Source organism: Lutzomyia longipalpis, chromosome 1 (assembly GCF_024334085.1).
Source record: "Lutzomyia longipalpis isolate SR_M1_2022 chromosome 1, ASM2433408v1".
NCBI lineage: Eukaryota > Metazoa > Arthropoda > Insecta > Diptera > Psychodidae > Lutzomyia > Lutzomyia longipalpis.
The window spans coordinates 13859819-13871821 of NC_074707.1; the positions used below are offsets into that span (position 1 = coordinate 13859819).

At 33.6% G+C, this 12003-nt stretch overlaps 1 long non-coding RNA gene across 1 annotated transcript; it reads right to left on the reverse strand.

Annotated features, from left to right (window-relative positions):
- Positions 1-10728: 10728 nt before the first annotated feature.
- LOC129792913 (uncharacterized) lies at positions 10729-11183 on the reverse strand. Its single transcript, XR_008750855.1, has 3 exons — positions 11095-11183; positions 10893-10917; positions 10729-10806 (listed from the first exon to the last, which is right to left on the reverse strand). It is a non-coding gene; the product is annotated as an uncharacterized LOC129792913 (long non-coding RNA).
- Between the last annotated feature and the right edge of the window lie 820 nt (positions 11184-12003).

Here is a 12003-nt window from a genome sequence, read left to right on the forward strand (position 1 = left end):
TTTCATCATATTTCTTTTGTCGCTTTATGGTAGGAAAAATGATCCTTGGATGTCCTTTGTCCTGAATATGACCAATCAGTTTAGTTGGTATTGTGGAAATTTATTAGGGTCATAGCCAACTTCTGAAAATGAGCGTTATTATGTTAAAAGTTTCGAATTTTTTAAATCAATAAAAAATGCAATTTTATGCTCTCTAACTTAAATTTTAAAAAAAAATCTAACAAAATTTCCTTAAGTCCATTTATTTAATTGGTTATTAAAATAGCACAACATATGGCTATTTATGTTGTAGAACATGAATTAGCATAAATGTTTACCTTTTATCACCACCTAGCTTTTCTTTGGGTGCAATTTAGCTTGTTTAATGGGTAAATATATATTAAATTGCATCAGTTGGATTTCGTAAAATCGTACAGCATGGACAACACAATTTTCCAAGCATCATATATCACTGCCTCCCATACGGGGGACATACACGCTCATGCCCAGGACTTTTGTATCATCAGCAATAAATTAAGTGGCGGCACACAACTTTAGTGCAGGAGTTACAAAAGAGCAGGCAATTTGCCACAAGGAAGTACTTTGTAGCAAGGTGAAAAAGGAATCTCTAATTGGGATATTTTTCACAGCTTGACCAATGAAGCGTCCAAAATATACACCTCATCCTTCACTGCTTAACCTCATAAAATATCCTGCAATGTGGAATTTTTGGCACAATATTTGGTTTTGTGTGGAGTAGCTTCCAGCATAAATGGTGCAAGTGGTGCAAAGGAAGAACATTGTTGTTGTGTAAATTTTCAGATAATATTTTGGTACAATTTAAATTAAGGGGAAAAGAGGTAGTACAGTGATGTTTCGTAGTATTACGTCTTTTCTTTTTTAGTTTCTGGTCGATTAATTGAAATTTTCTTGATTTCCTGATTTTGTTGGAACATTTACAAAGTTTTTTAAAAAATGGTCTAAGCGTTTAAATTAATATCATAATGAAAAATTTTTAATTTGCGTTTAATAAGTTTATTTTAATCGTGTAGTATGTGAAAAGAGAAATTTTACATTGTCTGGAAAAATCGGATTGAATAACTTATGAATAATTAATCTTGAGCAAATTTTAAGCATTTAATGAAAATCCGTGTGAGCTTTTTTCCTACCCTACGTGAGCTTTTTATACATATTTTTATGCTAATGTGAACTATACTTGCTTTTGTTCTTTAAATATGTTTTTTAATGTAAGGATTTCGTGAGTCTGAGAAGCAAATTTTTCCGAGAATTATCCGGAAGAGAAATGAGTGAGATGGAAATCAATGAATGAAGACTCTGTGGAAAGTTCTTTTGTGCTCAAGGATCATTAGCGTGATTGTGTTACGATGTGAACGTATATTAGAACAATTTAATGGTTCTCGTGGTCTGATGAGATCATCGATCTTGTATGTGGGTACCTTGAGATTCTTCCCAGAATTCCTGATATATTACTCTTATAGACGAATCTCCGCAAATTGATTGTCAAGCAGTTATGTGCTTATGTGGAATGCTGGTGCTAGATTCATTCTCCGCACAGCAGAGAATCCTCATGGGAGTGGATGTGGGATGCATTTTTGGCACTTCGCTGGAGTCCATTCAATTTTAACATCCACCTTTTGTGGGTGTTGGATGGAGTTCAAAAAGTACCACCACACTACTGGCTGGGTTAGTAAATGAGTTCACTTACACCCCGAGAACTATATAGAAGGAATTTCTCTATTGAATTTCTAAATAGAATTTCACACATTTGCAGTTGAATTGCAGTGACTACGGTTATAATTGAATTGCTACACATAGTGAGAATATTTATATTGTATGAAATTCTTCTATCTAACGTGGAAAGTTATGTATTATTTTTTTTTAATATTTTGTATTTCAAATATTTAATTTGTTGAATAAAATGAAAGCTCACCTGTATGAGCAGAGCAATTACGTTAAGAACACAGAAGATTGGTTGTAAATTGCGTGAAAATTCCATCGAGTTATTTTAGTCTTTTCCCATTTAAATAGGCCTTCCCAGTCTTCCCTTTCAAAGAATACAACACAAAATTCTGCCCAATGTAGAACGTGCTTCAGCTTTTATTACCCCAAAAGTACTATCATCGAAACTCTCGATTGTGTACCAGCGTAAATGATTCTTCTAGATATTTTCGATCGGAGCGAATAGAGAGACAATTTAACGAGAAGCTGCTGAAGTTATCAAGATTGAAATAATGTAAGAAAATTCTCACTCTGCGTGTCTGATTCCAGAGTAACTAATTAATGTTCCAAACGTGCCCTCATTTTATATAATTTTCGACAAGGACGCCAAAGGAGGTCGTTTTCATGAATTAGAGATACAGTGTCTATGGGGTTTGACAAAAGTTCCCCGAAATGGCGCAATGGAAGAGCGAATTGATGAGAATATGAGATGTTTGGGGGGTGCAATTCGTGTTCTTCAACACTTTTTGATGACTTCCCACCGACTATCAGATCATGATGGCATTATGGAACCTCCTTCATTTTATGACCTTACTTAATTTGTTGCACGATACGGCATCGTCTTTTGAAAATAATCACATAAAGTCTCTCTGTGCTCCGAAAGAAAAAAAAATGATGCATTGTAATGTTTTAATTTAACTTTTATTGCCTAGCATTGCTTGGTATTCCACACACGTGTCAATACCAAATATTCTTGGTAAAAAAATTAATCTTTGAATGAAAATTCTAGAAGAAAATTTTCCTTGGGCTAGCACGCTTGAAGAAGCAACTCCCACAACGTCTGCGTGTTATCGTTGCCTTTGAATCTTTTATTCACCCATTAAGGTTTAAGTATGAAAAGAAGTTGATTTAATCGCAGTCTTATCTGTGCGCTTAAGGAAATGTGAAAAAGTTCTAGAACTCTTTTCATTCTTTTCTCGGAAATAATATAAAGATTTTTATTTTAAATCAAAATATTTATTTGTTTCAAATTTAATTTATTTTTTAAAGGAAATCTCAATTTATACCAATAGACTTTAATTAAACTACATTTACTTTCTCTCTGAAGTAATATTGGTTTCACTATATATGTAGGTATGTAACTACCTATATTTTATTAATATTTACCTAAATGTGAATATTCTAACAATGTTTTCCCTTTACAGCATAAACGACGATATATTCAAATTCACATCATTAAATCAATTAAAATTTAATGTGTAAGGTACCTTATTATTGTAAGTTTAATTTCACTCTGTACAATAACTCTCTTCTCTACTTTAATATGGTTAAAATTGTTACCGTCATTCCACGACAAGTGCTTTTAGTTTGTGTATTTATTTCTACATAGAGGAGCTTTCGAGTGAAAACGTAACATTTGTAATTTCGCACTATGGTTTATCAACATACTTCAAAGTCCGCACTCTCTATTTTGCACATTGTTTTCGACTGTAGTGTTCAGTGAAAATGGTATTTTGAATTCCACCACAAAATTTTACAAAAGATCTTTGTTTTTTTTGAACATTACATGAAAGCAAATTTTGAATAAAAAAAAAGTTTTTTAAATTATAATTGATTTAATAGGTACTACCTACTTTTACAAAATATGAAATTTTCATTACAATCTAAAGAACATCCTCAAAGGGTTAAAAACTTATAAGCATATCTCAAATTAATGAAGAGCTATAAAATAACAACATGATAAAAAAACCTATATATAGATTTTTTTTTTCGAAGAAATGGGATAATGAAGATTCTCAAATGCGGAAAATTTTTCACAATCTCATCTGCAGAGTTATTTTATCTTGGCATCAATCATTCCCAATTAATTTACTTGTTGAGAATCCCTCTTAAAGCACAATCTCTTGGTACACAACAAGGTCTTTTGTGTAAAGTTTGACATTAGGGTGTGGGAAATGATAAATACTCAGCGATTTTTAAGTACTTCTATATGTATATTTACATCCGACGTATCCCATTTTATGTAAAATTCATATTATGGCGTCTTGAGTCTTGTAGTGGGTGGACACATTGTGGCGGAAGCGCATCATCCAATCCCCCCCCCCTCGTTCCCATAGATTGTATAACATTTGCTTTTCACTAAAATTTTCATATTCGCTTTTGGTGGATTTTCCTACATATAGCTAGATCGCCGTAACTGGCCCGTAGCCAAAAAGCGCCAAAAGCTGATGAAATTTTGAACTTTTTCCCCGAATTTACGTAATCCATACAGAGTGTTAGGAAATCACGCGAATAAGGGAGGGAATTGAAAGAAAAATCAATCATTTTCTATTGAGGATTATTTCTTTTTCTCTTTTTTTGTCTAATCACTCTGAATGTATGTACATAATTGTTACTGCGTTGTTCTGGAACATCCCCAAAAGTCAGGGATTAAGTACTACGACGGTGGGGAGAGTTTTGGCTACAGAAACCACGGAATGAGGCTAAAACCGTAGTCATCAAAATCCTCCGGCTTAATTAAGAAAATGGGTGGGATGTATGTAAATTGCTTGGGGAACTTAATGCAGGATTTTTGCAATGTTTGCTGTTGGGAAAATCAATGAGTTTAGCTTCGGCTGTACCTACTTCAATCTTTCTCTCTTTCCCCCATTCTCCCCTTAAGGGATTTCGCATAAATTTATTGGGCTTTGGAGCTGTAATTCTGTATCGATTTCATTCAATAAGGAAATTTTCTTCTGGGTTCCTTAAGATTCTTCGTTTTTTTTTTCTTCACCACAAACCCACCTCCCACGTTCAACGACATGATTACATAATATCCTACAATTTTTTTTTGTTTGGCCACCATCGTGATATTACACATCATTTGTAAATTTAAGCAAATAGGGCGAATAAATCAAAATTAATTATGCAAAAGACCTTGCTCAAAGTATCTTGCAGTTGGTTTTGCGTGCGAAATTTTAGGAGGGGAATTTGGGTCAATATTTGGTTCGTATTGAAATGTGAAATTGAGATTTTTCATTGATGTTTAGTTGACATTAATCTATTGTTCTTCAATGGATTTTGGCGTAAGATTATGATTTATTTATGAAACGGATATATTATTTAAAATTAATTTAATTTACAGAGAAATAATAAAAATTATAGTAATGAATAAATATTACGTGTGACATACATAGCAATTTAATTTAAATTTCTTAAAAAAACATAGAAATTGTGAAAAGAATGTGCTGCAATATTAAGAAAATTATCATTCAGTGGCACGAATGCGCCACAGTGTTGGTCTCTTCTCGGAAAATTAAATGTAAGAAGACAAAACATATGTAATTAAGCTCACTATATATATATACATACATATCTCTATGAAGGCATAGGCAAATATGTTGAGTGTTTCATCTTTTTCACGAGCAATTTGTAACTTTAGGAAAGCAGGTGGAAACGCCCAAATGCAAATGCATCGTCGAGTCGGTCGAGCCCCACGAAAATGTCGCAACGGAAGGGTAAGTATCTAGTGGAGAATGTTGTTAATGCATATCTTATTCTCATTTTTGTGTGGCATGCAAATTCCGTTCAGCCATTCGAATATATTGGGTGGGGGAGGTAAAAGTAAAAGCACCTAAATAGCAAAACACAGTCCGCCGAAATGCAAGGAAACTTTCTGCGTTGGACTCTGACCTATGAATTAATTCGTATTGTTTCTATTTTTCCTATATATTTTCCGCTCCACTATGCAATTTAGGAAGGATTAGATATTCCTTTTTTATAAAATCTGTGTTTTACATTTTTCAAGCTTTCGCTTTTGTGAGGGAAAATTCAAGTACTTTTTCGTGTAAAAGTTGCTTTGTTTATTCGGAAATGCAAAAATGCTTTTCTAGGTCGCCTTAATGACACCATCTCATGTCCCACATCAGTGAAATTTTAAAATTGGGCCGAAATAGTGGAAAATTTTGTTGTGACTTCTCAATGTCAAAATGTTCCACAAGTAATATTTCACATTATAATGCAAATTTATTAATTTTAACCTAAAATTTGACCAAAAAGATTTATTAAAAAAATATTTAAAAAGAATGCTTTTAATAAATAGCACAAATATTTTTAAATTGTCTTACCGTCGAATTAAAAAATTTGCTGGTAAAATTTCAAGCTATCACACCAAGAATCCTTCTTGTTGGATGCTAATTATTAATCCAAGAAAATTGAATGACAGACGCTCGAGTAGACAAAATGAGGACATTGTAATAAAAATGAACGAGTAATCGGTCTTGATGAGAGTAAAAAGAGAAAATGAGAATGAGAAATGCGCCAGTTAAAAACCCTTGGCCACTATGAAAAGTTGGTGAGTAATTTTTATGATTTCCCTAAATGTTGTGACACTTTAAGCATTGTTGCGGTTCTCACAGTATAAATCTTGGCATTATCTGTACAGCAAAGAGCAAAATCTGCTAAATAATAGATAAATTGACTCATCTTTTCATGCTGTTCGTTTGAAGAGCGCGTGACAAAAGGGAGCTTTCATTGAAGTGTTAGAAAAGCTCTTGCTTTTATCAATCCCTTTTTGAGGAATCCTAAAGGTATTTGAGAAATAATAAATGAGACCCCTAAAGGAGTATCTCCCACGCATTGAAAGATCAATGTGTACCTATATTTTCAATATTTTTTTATGTTATTGTTGGAGCATATAAAAGTGCGTGGAAAGATGAATCATATTGGAATTGTGGAAGATGAAGTAGAAAAAAGAAAACGAAACAGGAAATGATTCCTTGGGGCTGTTTTTTTTTTTCAGAGCAAATAAAATGTGCTGGAAGGTGAAAGTTGAGAAAAATGGAATTATGTGTCAAAAGTGCCTAACAATAGCGAGTTATTGGAAAAAGCTTTTCTTCTGTGTGGAACACATTCTATATATGTACGCAACGACACCCCTAACCCATCATGCAACCACCCTCGTATTTTTCGATTGATCAATTGCCGTGTCACGCTGATGTATCAATCCACCACATCCGGGCCTGTCTTTCATGCCATTTTTTCTTGCTCTTTTTCAGCTTTTTCTTTCAGCACCTTATAGGGTGATGTGATCCATGCTTAGGTGAAGTTATTCGACTTTTTTTTTTTTTATTTAAAGCAGTATCTCTGCTATCATAGCATGTGAGGGATGTAATGCCATTTCCGATGATGATTTGCCCATCCTTTGATACACAATACTTTTTTTTGCCATTCTTATTCTCTATGAATACTCCTTTTTTAGGGGGGGGGGGGGGGGGGGGTGTTTGTGGAGTTTATGTATGCAGGCATCAAAATACGATGATACCCACAGACCAAATATAGAGCTTACTACATATGAGGCTAAGGAGAAGCAAAGCTTTTAGGATCGCATGAATAAGAAGTCAACCATCGTCATTCCTCATGAAGCCACAGAAACCCTCTGGCAGGAGATGAGCACAGGAAACGAGAAACAAAACAAGGATACACAAGAGCTTAATACAGCACGACAGGATAAAATGCCATGTTAGAATGATAAGCGAAATTTACACCAAATATCCGAGAATTTATCAACGTTTTCGACATCTTCATCCCTCCTAAAACTTTCCTCTTCACATTCCATACTACATAACAAAAAAAGCGAAAATCCAATAATTCCATCTGATTTTTCTTCCAACTCAAGGTGCACAATCCCCAATTTAAGTTTTCCCATAATCGCTTTGAAGATTAAAGGAAAAAGAATCCTTCGCCTTTGAGAAGACACAACTTTTTCATTAAGCACCAAAAAGGAAAGTATTCCCCTCATAGTAGAGGGGGTAATATGTATAATGTATAATGCTATGTACTTGGTGCTATATATGGATATGAGACAAGTAAGAGGGATATCCTTCATAAATTGTCAAGTGGGCGTTGTGGATTGTCATAAAAGTCGCGGGTAAAAGCCGGGAGAGAAGAGAGCGAGTCCTATACGGATGAAAGGCGTGTCGGGAATGTAATACTCTGTCGCCGGAGGGATTTTTACTGTCGTCACCATGGGGGTCTCTCGTGGAAAACTTTTACACATCCAATTATACTGTATTTTAATATTTAAATTGCACACCATCTCTTCGGCATTCCCAACATCCCTCAGGCAAATTGTCCTTTGGCTGCCACCAACAGAGAAATAATTTTCAATTGAATTTCCATCTGGGCATTCCAATTATTTTACGCCTTTTAGGGCTAAATGGAATCTATAAATGGAAGAGTGGTGCAAAGAACGAATTTCCCAAGGATATTTTGTATTCAATTCAGTGAAAAATTGAATTTATATTGTCAGCAAAGTATCGTATTGTGCTTCTAATGTTTCGAATTATGTAGGTAGAAAGATAATTCCTTAAGGAGTTTATTCATTTTCATTCTTAGATTTTTTTATAAAAGTATTTTTCTTGCAGAAGTTTCAGTCTAACTTCTAAATAAGAAAACGATTTTTCAGGTAAAAACAGTTGAACGTAATTGCATTAGGTATATGTTTGAAGTATCTATATTTCAGCTGTTACACCTACTAATATTCAGGATATGAAAGGCCGATTGTTACAGAGAATATTTTAGTCTCCTAACCCTTTGGCTGTTTGACTCAACACTATTCATAAGATAGTTCAAAGCCACAGTTCAGGTTTCAATGTATTATGAAAGTTTCCATATATCGCCTGTTCTAATACGTATGGTAAATGCTATGTAATTATATATAGCATTCTATATTTTGCATTAAGATATATGATATACAATTACAAAGGTATTCAAATACATTCATAGGTATTCAAATAATTTAAAGTAACATTATGCATAATTTAATTTATCTACATACTTTAATCTTAATTTATATTTTCTCTCTTATTCCCTTAATTCATTAAATAAATTTTATTCTCAACACAACCGTAAAATTATCAAAGGAAAAGTTCTGAAAATTATTAATGAATTACCTATTTAAGAATAAATCGAGCAAAGAAGGATCCTTGACACTTTCTGAATAGGATTAATCACCTCACAACTTCCAATTAATGTCAAGATGTTTGGGAAAGTTCTATACATTGAATGGAAAAGCACTTCATGGCCGATGACCACTCAAAGTAACTTCTCTTCCCCTTGATATTGATCGCCCTATAAGAAGCTTTCAATTTGGCCTTAAACTTACAGTCAATAAACTTATGTATACATTTCTGGACTGGAGTATTTCTTTGTGATAAATTGCATAATGTTAGGTACTTTGTAGATCAAACACTATTGAAGAGTTCCAGAAAAAAATATTTTTTACTGAAAATTATATACAATTTTTAGAGAGATATGTGACAAAAAAATGATGCCAACTCTTTTGGGCTATCACGACCATATAATTCATTTTAACCCCCACAGACTTTTCATCCCCTCACCGCTCAAGCGAGAACATTCCATCAGTCACCACCCTCAAAATATTTAAAATTTTGTACACAGGTCACGTCTCATGGAATGTGAGGTGGCTTTAGAATCATCATTCGTCGCAATTCATAATTCTTTGGTGGGAAAATAAAAATTGCGTACAAGTGAAAGGAAAATACCTCAAAGTCCCAACAGAGTATCTCCATGGACTGTAAAATGATCTTTTAACCTACACCCCAACCTTCAGGTAAATTCATCCACAATGTCAGAATGAACTTTAAGCTTTCAGGAACTTTAAATAGAAATGTTGGAAATTAAACTAGATTTTATTTTCAAAGAGCGATATGTAGGAAAATTTAATTTATACTTAATTACTTAAAGATTTGTGATAGATATAGGGTTACTGCGAAGCATAATTGCAAGCAAATTATGCTTGAGCATGAATTTATATATTTTCAGTTTTATATTCTCCATTAGAAATATTCGAAAGGTGAGAAACATTGATTTTTATGATGTTGAAAAGTAAACCAGACCAACAATGGCCAAAGAATTGGACAATTTAAATGCAAAGGAAGTTCCCTTCTTAGAAGCAAAATTTACAATATAACTTTGTTATGTTTAGAACACCATGCTCTGTGAGGAATTCCACCGTATCGATGAAAGTTTCCCCATTTATTCCCTCCACTTCAACAACAAGCACCCCCCATGATGTTCTCAATCGGGAACTTTGGCACTCGCAAAGTGGCCACAGGGCGCCCCATGACATCGTGCGAAAATTGCTCGTAATCATTGATTAAGAGGACGGTGAGGCAAAAAAGCTTTCAATTCGTTTCTTCGCATCAGTCAATTATCTTGTTGATTAAGTGTCAATGGTGGGAAATAGGGTAGAAAATTTCACTTCAATTTCCGCAATTACATTGAAAAGTGTCTGTGTGCATTTTTCTGCTGCATTTCCCATTTATCATTCTCACCACTTCAATACCCCCACACAGACCTATAGTTTTGTGACTGATATATTCTGCTTCACAAATTGCTATATACCCCCATTGGATCAGGAATTGGAAACGCAATTTGATTGTTCTGCAAAATGGGATGGCAAATTGAGAGCATCCTTGTAATTTGTGCAATCTTACCTCCTCAATGGCCAAAATTGCAAATAATAGTTTATTGGAGACTCAATTTTGTTTGTGGAATTTAATATTTCTCTCTTTATTGACATACACGGTCATTGGTTTTTCATCCATCAAAATTTGTTTTAAAAAATTCTTAAATTTAGTATGACCTCTGTAAAATATCTTGAAGGTGAATAAAACAGAATATTCAAAGTAGGTCGAACAATTTATGTTTCTTTTGCAAATGGCTTGTGCGGAGTAACGAAACTTGGCGGTTTGGGATCAAATAGATATATAAGACAAGATGATATATATGTATGTAGCAAGCGTGGTAATCAGGATTGTAAAGTAGAAAAGCCGGAAAAATCTAACTGGGCAGCCGCCAGAAAGTCTGAAACAGGAGAAGAAGTAAAAAGGTCTTAATTTGATAAATGTGGTTTTTATGTACCTTAGATATATGGCAATTTTCCAACATACAGAAAACTTTTCTTCCTTTAAGGACCTGCAAAAAAATTTAAAAAGTTCAAATCTCATTGAAGGATATAAAAGCCAAACAAATATTTCAGAAGATATTGATCACTAAACATTTTTTTGCAGGGAAAAATGAGAACAGCATAATGTTGTAAATTTATTGTATAAAAAAAAGCTTATTGGGAAATGAAATTTATTCCGAACGTACCTTCTCTTTGGCGCTGTGTTTTACTCGAAATATCCAAAAGGGGTGGTTTTTTTTCGAGAATTTTTAATGATGTACAGATAAATATTTATTGGAAATTTTCTCTTTCATCGAACATTTTACATTTACGCGCGATGTGAGGTGGTAACAATTGAATTTTTTATCCAACACGCTCCATCTCGATGATGGGATCAAAATACAGCATAAGATAACAATAAGAAAAACATTTGCATACGACGCCTATTCGTGCGTCTTCAATTTCTTTCTGTGAGTTGTTATTGAGGTTATAAACACAACCTGTGTGCCAATTTTCATCGAAAAGAATTACACTGTGGATTACATTATGACGTATTTAGTTAGAAACTTATGTACGTTGCGTTTGATAAAGAGAAGAAATTTCCAATCAAATTATAGCTCATTTGGTCAAAATCAAAGCACTTGAATAAAAGTTTCTATGTATGTTTGTATATAACATTTTACGCACTTTGTATATTGAATGAAGTTGTTTGAATGAATTTGCGCGTAAATTCCTTGCCTTGAAATGTACCCTAAATCTCCTATTTATACATCTTTCCTTTTTTGTGTCCACTCAAAATTTGAAATGTAAATCCAGAGTGGCACTTTGGTACAAATAAAAGAAATCCAACCACGCAGAATTGTTGCCTCTCAATCACTATCACTGACAGTGAATTTGTATTATCAATATGCAAAGAATATGACAAGAGCAAGGTTCTATTTGAAAAGTTGATGGAGATAAATTTCCTGTGATTCATGTCGCATGACAAGAAGGCAGAAATTTTGTAGCTGAAGTGTTCCGTACTTGGAAAAGCTCACAGTATGAGATTTGTTATGTAGATATATTAGGCATATGTACCTTTATAGGCTTTTTGAATTTTCTAATATGTATGCAGG